The sequence below is a fragment of the Teleopsis dalmanni genome, chromosome 1, assembly GCF_002237135.1.
Source record: "Teleopsis dalmanni isolate 2A chromosome 1, ASM223713v2, whole genome shotgun sequence".
Taxonomy (NCBI): Eukaryota; Metazoa; Arthropoda; class Insecta; order Diptera; family Diopsidae; genus Teleopsis; species Teleopsis dalmanni.
This window is the reverse complement of record NC_051846.1, coordinates 73,079,699-73,091,985: the sequence shown is the minus strand read 5'-3', so window position 1 is coordinate 73,091,985 and position 12,287 is coordinate 73,079,699. Positions and strand designations below refer to the sequence as shown.

The following is a 12,287-nucleotide window of genomic DNA, read 5'->3' as shown; positions in this document are numbered from 1 at the left end:
AAACTATAACATTTTTAAGAATTCTAAAAAATGGAATAAGTGGTTCCGAAAAAAGATCTTAGGGACAGTAAAGCAAGGTACCATAAAAAGCGATGGTTAAGCTAATATTAGTAGTTATGAAATTAAGTAAATGTCAGATTATTATGAATTAGTTTTGTTGGACTGTATTATCATTATTATTCTATCATACTATTATTAAGAAAATGATTAAGTCACTTGTTAAAGAAAAATAAATTTGCATAATCGCGGTATTAAAAATAGAATTCAATGTATGTGATCATAAATTTACTGTGGTCAAATAGTATCACTTTTATTGATATAAATTTTAAAGAATATTATTGGAATGAACGTAGAAGATAGCCAGAAAGCTATATATGTGGTTTTTCCTAATAAGAAAAAGCCTGCCATAATTGTTTCACGCAAAACTCCCGGAAATTCTATGACTAACGAATGATGAAAAGTATTTGATAACAATTAATAATATATAATCAATAACAATAATCATAGTATTAATTGATTATATTATACCAAACAGAGTATGGTGGTTAAATACAAAATCACTACTACTATTAACGATCTAGTCTAGTACACAGATCGGTCGAAAACTTAACAGAGATTGAGCTCGAAACACTTTAACCTCGAGAAATAAATATCCGTTACCCTTGGTATAATGGCTAAGGCATTCAAATCGAAATCTATGCCATAAATATCTGCATTAAATATATATTATCACAAAAATTAAAACGCAAGATAATACTCCTCACGTTAAACAGTCAGGCAATAATTAAAGTTGTAGGCTCAATCTAACAAATTCTGTACTGGTTTGGGAGTCACTAAATATCTTACAAAACTCAATAGTTAAAAATCAAGTTATCTTACATTGAATACCTGCATACAATGGCATTAAAAGCAATTAAGTGTTAAACAATTTGAAAAGGCAGCTGCGTTTAGGCATCCATATAGGCCAGAGCAAATATTTAAAGTCAACTAAAATTATTTCATTATTCTAATCAAATTTGACTTTAACAGGAAAACAAGACATCTAACTGAGAGTTGGAAGGAAAGGTTAGTACAGCGAACTAGTTAGAAAAGAAGTGCAAATATCTCCTAAATATGAATAGCTCGGATTTGCAAACAATGTCTGAAGTGATAACTGGTCACTGTTTTTTAAACATAAAGTGCGGTATAGACTTTCAACAGCCGAAGAATGCAGACTACGTATGGTAGACACAAAAATATTGTTACATATTATTGAAGATTGTCATATTTTTATATACTATAGGAGAAGAATTACAAAAAAAAAATTGATCAGTGAATCAGACCGTCTAAACATCGATCTGAAAAATATTAAGAATATTCTTGATACAACTGAAGCGAAAAAAAAATCTTTACTAATTACGAATACATCGGGATACAATAGTTCAACAATAGATACACTATCACGAACAGTTAATGTTCGAACCTATCAAATACAAATACTAATACTTATAATTGATTTTTGTAATAATTGAATAATAGCTTTCAATTAATGCTCTCCCATCTCTTTCTTAAATTCTTCTGATGGTGTAGTCTTCACAAACGATTTGCGGCTAAATTCCTCTATATTTGTACATCTATACTACTCTTTAAGAGTTGTAAAATTCCACAAAAGAATACCTCACGTGAAGTCCGATTTATATATTCAACCAACTTGTAAACTTAGAGCCATAGAATCACTAAAACGAATCACTAAACTATATCAAATAATAAAAGTAAATTTGATCAATTTAACTAATTTCTAACATTTTTTTAATTGAGAAAATGTGTAACCCGATTGATTCTCCGTGAATAAATCTATTGAACCGAATGTTGTATTGAATAGACGAATCTTTTTAACTGACCAAATAATATAGGGTGCTTTAATAAGAGTTTTATAAAAAAAAACTATGACTACAAATATTAGTTTATTATGAATTCAAGTTATTAAGATCTGATTAAAGGAAAAATTTGAATTACGTATAAAAGTATATTAAATGACTCTATTTAACTAAAATTTATATGTGACACGTACATAATGAAACCTACCATTGGATAGGAGGAAATAGTAAAGAAATTTTTATATTCAAAATTTTATTTTAAATCAATTGAACTCTCAAACATATAATATTTACATTTACTGTCAAATACACAGCATTTGTACGCTTTTGTTACATTTACTGACTTGATTGTCTGTACAGTCCGTCTGATACCAAGTGCCAGCAAGTGAATCAGGTTATATTTGAACAGTGGAATCGAGTGAGGCAAAAGTAAATTTAATTCGCGTTATTTAAACTTCTAGTTTTGTTAGTTTTTCTGGTTTATTCGTAAACAAAAATTGCTTTTACTATATTAAATTTAGAATTATTGCATAAACCAAAGTTATATAAATTTATTTAACATAACTGTTATAAAATGTTGTTTTTCAAATTGAAACAATTTTTTTAATATTTTTTTACGTTTTGTAAATATTTAAAGTAATTACTGAAATAAAAGAAGAACATAAATTTCAACTGAAACATGATGATTTATGTATTTCAATTTTTTTTAGTTTTACGACTAAAAAATATATAAAAAAAATTTTTATTTCTTTATATAAATTTCTTTTCTTGTCAGATGCTTGTGTCCATTCCATGCCTTTAGACCTGTAAATGATTTCTTTATGTGCTAACATCTTAATCAATAACTTGCACAACAAAAACTCCAATAAAAAAACAATAACTGTGGCATATTTTAGTGGCACTCAAATCAAGAAAAAATGACTTCTACAAAAATATGCTCATAAGTACAAGAATAAATATAAAAATTTATGTAAAAATAAAATCGGCAAAGAAATAAAATCCCATATAGTGTTGCTTTCATCTTAGTTCGTTGAAGTACTTCGCTTTCCTTTTTACCCTAAAAGCAGGCAACGAAGTTGTAAAAATATTTTGCTCTGCACATGATTTTGAAGTGCTGCCTGCTATTATTCTTTTGCTTCAAGTGCTGTGTCAAAATACAAAAAAAGATTGACATGCTTTACTTTTATTTATTCATTTTTTGTTCCGTTTTTATGCTTATTGTTCATAATATTATAAAATATTTAAATATAAAAGAAATTGCAATAAAAAATGTTTAAAAAAAAATATAGAAAGCTTTTTGAAATGTTGCACCTCGTGGCGTATGAGTGACTTCTCTTAATATTTTAAAATGTATTTAAACTGTTTTTCTCTAAAATTTTGAAAGATTAATGCATTTCAACTGAAATGTTAAGAAGTTAACAAAAAACGTTAAGTATTTCAGTGGAAATTTGTATAGCAAAAAGCACAAATCAATGACTAGGCAGCGGAAGTGAGCCATTACATTGCTTCTGCTTCTGTTACATTGCCGGAGTTTTGAACTAAAGTCTTTAAATAAATTTTCTAAGCTTCTTAAGATTTTTATTTTTAATTTATGTAAATTTTAACATTTTTTGCACTTGAATTACTTCATCCTGTTGGTTTACAATTTTGAATGTTTTATGTTTCATACTTTAAAATATCGCCTTTTTACCGTAGTTATGAATTTCTTTTGTTCTATTGTTTGTCGATTTACAGTCGTTTTTGCTTCTATTCTCGCACTTACACATATTTTCGTTTCATTATTTTAAAATGACAGTTTAGTTTAACGCAAATTAGCAGCTTTGCAAAGTGAACTCATTTACATTTTGAATACAAATATGTAGGTATTCGTTTCTACGCAGACCACAAATAATGAAACCCACCAACCAGTTGACAAACAAATAAAAACCAAATAAACAAAGAATATGCGGACAAAATCGTACACTTAATGCAAATACTAATCCTAATGAAAATGGATTTTACTTTTAATTAGGATTGAGGTCATTTATTTTTAGGTTTGGCCTCAAATGCGGCGTTCATTTTAGTTAGGTAAAATAAATGTGAATTAATCAAGAACATTTATTTCAGTTGTGTTTATTTTCTTGTTGGTTAATTTTTTTAGGTTTATGTCGGTTTTGTTGGTTTGTTATTATCTATTTATTTTAATAATTCAATATATCGTTAATAAACAAATTTAAAATTAAATTTTAATTTTAAAATTTAATTTTAAAGCGGTAAATAAAAAATCTATTGCACGATCCATTTTGGGTACTTAAAGTAACCATTGGCAAAGAATAAAATTTATTTAATCAGTTTATAAGAAATGTCAAGATTAAAATTTTTTATCGATTCATTTTACTTGTTCATTTCAATTGCTTATTCAGTTCAACTCAACTTATCCAGTTGATCACTCGTAATACAGGATTTTTAACACAAGTATTCACTCATTTGATTTTAATTCGTTTGCTTGTAATTCATAATTTTATAAAATAAAGAACAACTGCATATTATAGTTACATTTAAAGATATGAATGCAAGGAAAGAAACTCACAAAAATCTTTGTCTCTATTTAGTCTAATACTCCAAACCACTGATGATGGGTATTTAGCAATACTCGAAACAACTGTATGATCAGCCAAAAATTCAATTAATAGAAATAATATGAAAAGAGTTTTTATCTCTTTGTCTAATATTTACTCATATAAATAGCATTATGAAGTATACCATATTATGTACTGTAATTGCTGTAGCCACATATTGGTGTTTATATCTTCGTGTTAAAATTTATCATTTGATTCATTTGCAACGCTTAGTATCCGGAGTAAAAAATTTGTCTTTCAAAATAGATAAAATAAGGAAAATGATATAACATTGTAAAAACTATACTATTTCTTCCAGCAGAAATATGAAAAATGGAGTCACACAAAAGTTTCGTTTAGGCTGCAGTACTTGCTCTTAGATTCAAAAATTCACTAATTCGATATCTATTCATTTGATATTCACATATTTTAATTAGTTTCATATATACATTATAAGCAAAAGACACGTCTGTCTTGTATGTGAGGTAGGACAATAGCTAAGAAAATGGCAATATTTAGTTAACAAATTTATTGACTATGTGATAATACTTTGCATTCACTGACCGCTGTAAATGTTAATTATGAAAGGAAGGAGATGTAGTATATATTCTATTAAACCTCGATTATTTTAGAAGAACGAAAATTTAATAGGCATTCCTAATTCCTAGTAGAAACTATGAGGTGTCTGACGCATATAAGAATTTGGCATTTTTTTCTTTCAGCATCTATTTATTCATTTAATATTTTGAAATTTACAACTTCAGAAATAAAAAATATTTAGTGAAAGCCAGTCTGAAGAATAAGGTTCAGTAAATTTATAATAATTTATATATATTAGTCGTGGTGACTATAGTCATTACCAAAACTTGTCTCATATGCCAATAGAAACGATTTTCAGTAATTACTTTATTCAATTTAGACAATTGTAGTGTCAGTGTAATAATATGTTCTAGATATGCTACTACCGTTTTCGAGGATCTGTACCATGCTTTTCACCCTTTCACCTCATCCAATAAAATGACGTGGAAGTACACCAAAAACTAGTCAAATCTTCGTGAACCAATTAGAAATCAACAAAGTCAAATAAAAGGTAACGAAAAACGATTAGAAACAGAAAATTTCTTTCCAGATAAATGACAATTGAAAATTTATTAAAAACTTGTCAAAGCTATATGTTTACGGATCAGAAACTCACAAAGTCAGGATCACAAATCCATAAAGTTACACAATGCGAACTAAAAAACGTAATTAATGAATATTTACAGATTAACTAAATTATAGGAAAAAACTAAAAAGATATTTTAATTTAAGATTAAAATTCTATATCAACAAATACTTGGTGAGTCGGATAAGAATATCAGAAGACTGACCATAGAATGCAATTTGCTTTGGTAGAAGAAAAAGAACAAAAGGAATCTAACTATATAAAAATGTATTAATTATGCTAATAAAATCCCATAAAAAATTTTATATTTTAATAAGTGGAACAAAAGGTGAAAAATATGGGCAACTGTCATTTGACAGGATCGGGCATTTCATTGCTATCTAGGAAATATAAGAATAAGAATATCTAAATAAATCTAAGAATACCTAAGAATAAATATTTAAAAATCAATTTTTGAACAAAAAAGTTTAGTGTTTCATTAAACAGTAATAAATATTTAAGTTTTTCATTATTTTAAACTTAATTTATATAAAACACATTTACACTTCACTGTACACTTTCATTTCATTTAGTTTTCAATAATAAATTCAATAAATTCAATTACTGAACTTTAAATTAAACCAACATTTGTGTTAGGAATTTTCATAACCGAAATTGTAATTTTATTGATAATTTTGCAGTACAATTTGTCCATAATCCCATTAATTGAAACTTAATTTTAATTACTTTGGAGCATATGATAGGAATAATAATTAGGTTTGTGTAAAACCAAAATTGTTTACCGAAGCTTTTAAATTTTAATTTTTGTTAACCAATTTTCGGTTCAATATGAATATATTTAAAAAAAATATGTTAAATTTGTATAATACATAATTGAAAAAAGGAATTAAACCAAAACATTGAATTAGTTACAAAAATATTATTATAAACATTTAAATAATTATAAACGAATTATTTATTTTTATTTAAAATAAACTTTTTTATTAATAATATCGTAAATAAAATGCTCATTAAGAAAATTCAAAATTTAATAACCGAATTGTATGTGTAATTTATTAAAAAAAAATAGCAATAACTGCTTTCCAATATCTTTAGTGTTCTTGTAACGATAGATCCTGCTATTCAGGATACATTATATTGTCACAACCATAATTGAAAACATTTACTCTGGCTATCAAGCAGCTAAGAAGGCGTTACACTCATTGATTTTAAACTCAGATTACTATAGTATGAAATAGATTCGACACATATATAATCTAGAAGCAGGGAGTGACACAACAATATGGTACGAAAAAGTCAAAAAACCATTGACTCTTCAATTTTTTTAAAGAAAACTTAAACATAAAAAACACAAATTGGTAGTTCTTTAGCCATCTGTAAACCTATAATCAAAGAAATGTTTCTAAATGATATAGATAAATACTGGATTCGAGGAATAACTTGTCCACACACAAAACTTATTTGAACAAAGTGATACATAAAAATATCAGAAGAGGATTTATTCAATACGAAGTAAAGAAAACCCTATCACTGAAAAATGTTTAATAAGCCAACAAGGCTTAAAAATTAGTATTATTGTACATAAACTGGATGTGTAAGGAATCAATGGTATTATATTTAAAGACTTCTGTAGAAGCTACGGTGATGAAAAAATGGAAGAGGAAACTAATAAACATATGCTCTTTTATGTACTTTGATCTAATATTTATTATTCTTTTATTTTAAGATAATTATATTATTCTTATATCTTATCTTATTCTGTACTCTGATCTTATTATTATTATCCTTTTATCTTAAGATAATTATCGCATTCTTATCTCGTATCTTATTCTGCACTCTGTACTTTGAACATAATAATATAATAATTAAGTGGAAGACAGCTGTGGATTTCCTTATTAAAGCTAAAGCGGTTTGTTATGAAAAATGCCATCTAGTTGGAAGAATTAGTCATTAAACTTTGCTGAACTAGAGGTTCAGAAATATCTCTATAGTAATGGGCTCATATTTAATAGTAAGAAAAAAAATTTGATAAAAAGGAAAATGTGACAATAATCTTAATATTTGTATTCAATTTTAATAAAAAAAATGCAGCAATAATAATGTAGTAGGAATACTAATGTACTTTTTTTAATAAAAAAATGTTGTTTAGTATATAAACGTCATTACCACTGATGTTTTTAACATCCTTGAATGTTCCCGTAATAAAATTCAATTTGCGACAAACAAATTCAACTTCAATGTCAATGAAAATAGGAATCAAAACTATATATGTCCTAGCAAAACTATTACCGTAATTATAGATCGGTAATAGGGATAATATATTCTTCAAATAAAGAATTTACAATAAACGGTAGAATCGATAATAATTTGTTCTTACTCAAATACTCTTTAAGCAGTATAAGACTTTTCTCAAGTAATTAGTATTATTTTTTTATCAAATGTAGATGATATATATTTTAATTTATATCAAATAATCACATCAAATAAATATGGTATTTATTAATTTATTGACAAGTGTAGGTTTTTCTTTTCAAATTTTGTAATGTTGTTATATGTAAATAATTTAATGGAAAACTAAAGTGGTATTAGGACAACAAAACTAGAATATTGGGTTAAACATGATCGCAGGTTTTTTAATTTATCAGTACAATCATTTTGTTTTTAAGTAAATGAAAAGTTAGTGTGAAAGAATACTATAATTTAAGCGGTTTTAATGGCATGGAGTTCAATATTCATGTAGATTAGAAAGATCTATAGATACTAATTTGTAAATGCTATTCATTAATCGAAAATATCATAATACACATTTGATACCATCAAATGCTTGATAGTAAAAAAATGGAATACTAATCATCATATGGAAAATTTTTAATTAGTATAAATAACTGAAATGAAGACTGAATAGAGAAGTTATATACTTGTAATTTTATTCGTTATCTACAAGAAGACTGAATCTCTTTTTCTTTAAATTGTCCTAATTCTATAAAGTGCAGATGATGTAGTCATCTTGTTAAATATAAGTTTTTTTCTTTGATATGGTGAACAATTAAATGGTCTTCCGTACTTATAATTAACAGGAGCTGTCACTAGAGCTTCTAGGAAAAAAAAATATGTTATTAAAATTCAATCAGAGAGTAATGTATGTATGTAGATAATACACTGATTGAATGATTTAGATGATACAAAAAGTATCTGCTATTTTTTGTCACTTGAAGGTGTTGGTACCCATATATCTGCCAACACTAATCCGATTGTATCAAACAAACATGTGTTTGAAAATTGACATTTAGCGCTACGTTTTCTGTAACGTCAGTTGTGTAACAATTTTTATTGATTAAAAAATAAGTAAAATATTTAAAGAAAAACGCTATGTGAAGCTTTATTACTACAGAAAAGATAAAAAAATCTGCAAAAACATGCCGAAAAGTTTGTGCGGTTTAGGGCGAGGATGCTATGAGTAAACACCGGACTCGGAAGTGGTTTGCTCGATTCCGCTTCGGATATTTGGATGCCAAATATGCATTTCGTTTTGGTCGGCCAGTCACTTAAAAAGTGACTGCGGAGAAATATTCAAATCGCTGAACAAAATTTCCATCAGCATTGAAAAAAGGTAAAAGATCATAAATAACAATGGCCAGTATAAAGTTTATTCAAATTAGTTTACAATTAAAAAAAATGTTTGTTCAAATACGTACTGAAAACAGTGGATACTTTTTATAACACCTAGTACTTCATTATCAGATTTCAGTAAGTAAAGATTTACAATCTTTACTATTCAAAGGTAAGGCAAGACAAATTTTTAACTGATGAATAAAAAATATAGACTTCGTCTGCATTGAAGATATTTTTTATGCAATTTTTATGCAATATGATCAAGCAAACCTATATGAAAACTACTTTTAAAAGCATTTATAGAACAATTTTTTTTTTTTTTGTTGGGTCGAATGTGGAATGCTTTATGCACCGTCAAACTGACTGTCGCCGGAATGTTGTGTCCAAATCCTACTGCGTAGTATACAAAACAAAAACCTTCCCCGTCTTCTTCTGCGGCATTTCTTCACAATATAATGCCAATAGACATCATAGCTTTCAATGTACCATTAAGTTTTTTAACAAGAGGATTTAATTAGAGAAGCAAAAAGCAGTGACAGTGACGATTTTGCACTAAAAGTTTACTCTACTCTGGAACTTCGAAAAACCTACCACTCGATAGATGCGTGACATTATCTTCGTATACCTTGCGGGTTTCATTTAAGTGCCGTTTTCTCTAAATCTTTCTGGATGTTTTAAGCTGTGACCTACACACTTCAGTACTCTTTCGTACACATGATTGAATATAATAGTAAGAATGTTCAACAAACATTATTTTAATTATAATTGATTTATTTTAATTACAATTTATTTCATTTTAAATTGTTTCCCATTTTCAAAACTTTAATTATTATAATCATTTAATATTAATTACCAAAATAACAAAAAAATTTACAAAATTAAATGTGATAGTTTCACTCACCATTTATCATTTTTATCCTGTAATGTATCCTTGATATTTGAATACTTGTGTGCCTTATCTTTGTGAACTTAATCCGCTTGTCAAGTTAAATTTTTTGTTCTCTGTAGTATTGTTTATTTATATATTTATGTATTATTTCGTATTATTTGGATTTGTAGCTTTACTTACTGATAAATTGTTTTTATTCAATATTTATGCAGTGATGCGTACATCATCAGTATAACCAGCACGACGCCGCCAACTTACATAAAAATTGCACTATAAATCAAATAGTTAAGTTTCTTTTTTATAATATATATATTATAATATTTTGATTATTGATTCAAAGTAAATATATTTTTATTAATTTTTTATATTGTTTATTTATTTAATAATATGTAAATAACCGATTTATTAACATTTTATGTTTGCTTTGTTTAAAGCAACACTTCTCCTTAAGTGTTATCACTCTTAACAAATAATAAGCTTATTTAAGCAATTTAGATAAAATTTAAGGCAACAAAAGCAGCTTACTTACTGTATTGCACTGCTCTTTCATGTTTCTTTTTATCTGTTTAGTTTGCTTCTAGCTTAAGTATCTTTTAACATATTTACATATTTGTTTTAAAATTTCTATCTACATGCCACTTAACGCTTCCTTACTTCCTCACCTTACTATATTCGTGCATACTGAAATCCTTGAAGAAAGATAGAAAGTATTCAGTAATACAAACAGCACAGTAAGGCTACAATATTTTAAATACGTTTAATATCAGCACCAATACAGCTAAAGAAAATGAAACCCTTTTTTTTTATATGTATGTGTTTTATATTATATATACTGCTTTATGTAAAAACTTTCATTTTATATAAGACACAATTATAAATGAGTATATACTTATATAGAAGTATATCTACATAATTGCACGTTATGAAAAAGTTAGCCTTTAAAAAAATTGTTTTTCTTATTATTTTCTTTAAAACTTATTCATGTGATTTCCCCATTTTTAATTTGTCACAAATATTCGCCATCATAGCGTTTGTTTCAAGCCTGGCATGCAACGAAACGAAATGTCATACAAAATCATCAAGGTATTCTAATTAAATAGGACATCCTTTGGTGCATGCCTTAAATCGTTCTAGCTGCAATCTACACTGCTTGCTGCTGTCAAGTGCTGTATAGTGCTCGTTAATGCATTTCCTGTGTCACTAGCCCTAAACTATGCAATGTTTTTATGCATTTTTAACTTTATACCTCTTTTGTGTTGCTGCATAGTCAGTCTCATTTAATATGTTTAGTGACGTCATTTGAGTACCTTCTTTACTCTTTTTTTTAGTTATGTATTGTTTTGGTCCTTTTGTTCTATGAGCTCTTTTATAAATTTGCCTAGATTACATTTTAGTTGCTAATGTTTTACTTGTTTTTGTTGTGCTTTTTATGCAGCCTTGACTTAAGTCGAGCTAAGTTGGACACTGAAGTATCTTTTTGTTTATCAATTGTTTTCGTTTTTTGTTATTTTAAGTATTTTTTTCTATTTTACTTTTTCCTTGTTGCAATTTAATGTCGACTATTTTCTTAATTTGCATGCTAGATAATATTTTTTTCTAATTTCAGAACTGTACAGTATCTATTTTATTTAGGTTTTTTATAATTACAAGGATACGAATTAATAAAAAACTATATTAGACAACAAAAAATGTAAAACGTTGATTTAACTTTTTAGGAGTGTGCTAATTACAAAATGTGAAAAGTGCATTTAAAGCATTTAAAAATACAATATATGCTTTAAAAATTTATTTATTTAATATATATAGTACTTGTATATTGATGATTCTTATACAAACGGAACGGCTTTTCGCCTCAACACTTACGATTTCGATGAAATTTTTTATGAGCACACTTTTTTAAAAGAGAAAATAGATGCATTGCGGAAAAATATTTTAAGTTGTTTCTTTCTCAAAGTAACAACTATAAATAACATATTCTAAAAATTTTAATTTTAAATAAAATTTAATAATAAATTATTAAATAAAATAAAATATTATAAAAATATTACATTTTTGTGTAATATTTTAAAAATAGCATTTGAGCATATTTAAATCCGCCATTAAAAAAGTTTAAGTTTTAAAATAAAATTTTCCGAGGAACCTTAATCGAAAATAAGAGAAAATTATCG

At 26.6% G+C, this 12,287-nt stretch overlaps 1 protein-coding gene across 1 annotated transcript in view; it reads right to left on the bottom strand.

The window, feature by feature from the left end:
* Positions 1 to 10,362, bottom strand: part of LOC119666443 (uncharacterized protein DDB_G0271670) — an 85,215-nt gene extending 74,853 nt beyond the window's left edge. Inside the window, exon 1 of the mRNA XM_038075723.1 lies at positions 10,132 to 10,362. The gene's annotated coding sequence lies outside the window, so the exon portion shown is untranslated. The remainder of the gene's footprint in view (positions 1 to 10,131) is intronic.
* Positions 10,363 to 12,287: the final 1,925 nt, after the last annotated feature.